Consider the following 3163-nt stretch of genomic DNA (forward strand, 5'->3'; position numbering starts at 1 on the left):
CTGTCTCTCTCTTGTCTCTCTCTGTCTCTGTCTCTCTCTCTCTGTCTCCCTCTCTCCGTCTCTCTCTCTCTCCAACTCTCTCTCTCCCTGTCCATCTCTCTGTCTGTGTCCCTCTCTTTCTCTCTCTTTGTCTCTGTTTCTCTCTCTCTGTCTGTCTCTCTCTCCCTCTGCCTCACTCTCTCTCTCTCTCCCTCTATGTCTCTGTCTCTGTCTCTCTCTCTGTCCCTCTCTCTCACTGTCTCTGTCTCTGTCTCTGTCTCTCTCTCTCTCTCTCCAGAATGCCGCCGCCCCCAGACCTAGCTGCAGGCTCAGCGCCACGGTCATTTCAAATGCCGCACTACAGGGAGACTTTCAGTTATGCGTGGGTCATCTTTAAATAACTCGTGGGGGAGGGGCGGCGTCGATGCTCATCTCCCCCCATCCCACCCCCCCTCGGATTTTGTTTGTAAATGAATGGGCAGTTTATGTAAATGAGATGCCATTGTGACATCACATGCTGCTATGGGCAAGTGTTTATTTATTTTTTAGTTGTAAATGTCAATAACGTAAAATATAACATCAATCTGAATAATACTTGATGATTGTGAGTACGGTGTTCCAAAAATTGTAGTGCTATTGTGTAGTGTTTTGGCATAATTTGACGATATCACCGAATCAGAGATAACAAACACACACGCATACACACATAGAAACAAATGAGATGGGAGTTTTAGTAATATACTGGACCAAGTGGGACCCGTTGGGTTCCGATCCCGCAACGCAATATTCCACCACTCACCTGTTCCTCCAACGCAACCCGTTCCCCCCGTGCAACATTCCACCACTCACACATAGCCCCTAACTGCGCAGAAGCAGCTGACATTTTTGAAGTTTAAAATGGCAATAACTTGCAAAATATAAGAGCAATGTGAACGCATCTCACTCTTCCTCTTCAGTCCACTATTCCCCTCCTACATTATTCTCCCTGCCCCATACTCCCTCACCCCTCCCTCCCCCTCCCCTCCATTACCTTGCCATCCCTCTTCCTACCCCTATCCTCCTCCATTCTCCCTCATCCCCCAGCTCTCCCTCCCCCTCCTCATCACTCTCTCTCTCTCTCCCCCTGTCTCTCTATGTCTCTGTCTCTCTCTTTCTTTGTGTCTCTCTCTCTCCGTCTCTCTCTCCATCTCTCTCTCTCCACTCTCTCTCTCTCTGTCCATCTCTCTGTCTGTCCCTGTTTCTCTCCCTGTCTCTCTCTGCGTCTCTCTCTCTCTCTGTCTGTCTCTCTCTGTCTGTCTCTCTCTCTCCGTTTGTCTTTCTGTCTGTCTCTCTGTCACACGCACACACACACACAGTTTTAATAGTATACTAGACCAAGTGCAGACCCGTTGGATCTGTTCCCACAATGCGCGGTTGCAAGGGGAGGCGCGGCCTGACGTCATCGGGCAATGTCACGGGCTAGGTGTACGCCGTCAAGAAGCTGCGTACGGCGTCGAGATGCTGCGTACGCCCTTAATGCGCCTGCGGGCCGACAGGCTGTTGACACGCCGGCTTTGTTTACGCTTACTCAAGCCAAAGATCGGCTGTGATTGAGAGAGGGGGTAGGGGGGAGAGACGGTGAGGGGGGAGAGAGGGGAGGTGGGGGAGAGAGAGGGGGGAGAGAGGGAGAGGGAGGGGGGAGAGAGGGGAGAGAGGGAGAGAGGGGGGACAAAGGGGGTAGAATGGGGAGGGAGGAGGAGAGGGGTAGGGGGGAGAGGGTGGAGAGAGAGAGGGGGGAAGGGATGGGAGAGGAGGGGGTGAGGGGGAGAGGAAGGAGGGGGAGGAAGGAGAAGAGGGAGCGTGAGGGGGCGGATCGGGGAGAGGGAGCGTGCAGAATTTGAGGGGTGGGGGTGCAAGAAGACTGTTTTTTTCAAAGGCCTTGCGAGCAAAGTGACTGGCAGCAGGAGTGGTTGGGGGAGGCTCCCGCCTGCAGGCTGCAGGATTCAGGCCCCCAGGCAGATTAGGAGGAGGGGGAGTGGAGGAAGCGAGCGGGCAGCGGACCACCCGTCAACCAAACGACATCAGCGTCCTCAATCGAGACTCCGAGGGTGGGGGGAAGGGTCAAAAGCAAAGATCTTTGGTCAAAAGCAGCAGAGGGTCGGCCGATCGAGAGAAAGTGGGGGGGGGGGGGGGGGGGGGGAGAGAAGGGAGGTAGGAGAGGGATTCGGCCGCCCGGCTGCCGTCGGCCTCAGAGTGAGCCTCAGCTCCATGGGCTAGCATCCTCGGCGCTTCAGACCCCGAATACGGGGAGGGGGAGAGGGCGAATTGGGGGTGAAGGGGGAGGAAAGGAGGGGGAGAGGATGGGGGAGAGAGGTGAAGTGGGGGGGGGGTCACACACACCCACACACACAGTTTTATATATAGGGTGATTTCACGAAAGGTCACTGGAGCATAGATCCTCACCCACATGACCGCAAAATCCAACTGGGGTACAAACGTCACTTCCGGTACATGTTATTGATGCTGAAAACGCGAACTTTCAAACCCGTTGAAAACGGCCCGTTTTTGAGCTGTAAATTGCTGTGCCAGTCGGGGTGACCGTGAGACACAATTATCTTACTTTAGAGTCCAGAAGATAGATAAAAACGAAGGTAAAGACAAGAGAGCGCTGAAGGGGCAACAACAGCGGAAGTTGTTGGCCGTGCAGGTATAAAGATCGAAAATATCGGGAATTATCGCGTTTGCTCGCTGCATTTCATCAAAAGGTCAATAATGCCTTAGTTTTGATGAAATGCAGCGAGCAAACGCGATAATTCCCGTTATTTTCGATCTTTATATCTCCACGGCCAATGTCCGCTAACCACTTCCGCTGTTGTTGCCCCTTCAGCTCCCTCTTGTATTTACCTTCGTTTTTATCTATCTTCTGGACAGTAAAGTAAGATAACTGTGGCTCACGGTCACCCCGACTGGCACAGTTATTTACAGCTCAAAAACGGGCCGTTTTCGCGGTTTTTAACGGGTGTGAAAATTCGCGTTTTCAGCATCAATAACATGTACCGGAAGTGACGTTTGTACCCCAGTTAAATGTTGCGGTCACGTGGGTGAGGATCTATGATCCAGTGACCTTTCGTGAAATCACCCTGTAGATAATATAATAGATAGATAGATAGAGAGATAGAAGCCGAGATAGGGCTTCGAGATCTAG

This window comes from Amblyraja radiata, chromosome 30 (assembly GCF_010909765.2).
Source record: "Amblyraja radiata isolate CabotCenter1 chromosome 30, sAmbRad1.1.pri, whole genome shotgun sequence".
Taxonomy (NCBI): Eukaryota; Metazoa; Chordata; class Chondrichthyes; order Rajiformes; family Rajidae; genus Amblyraja; species Amblyraja radiata.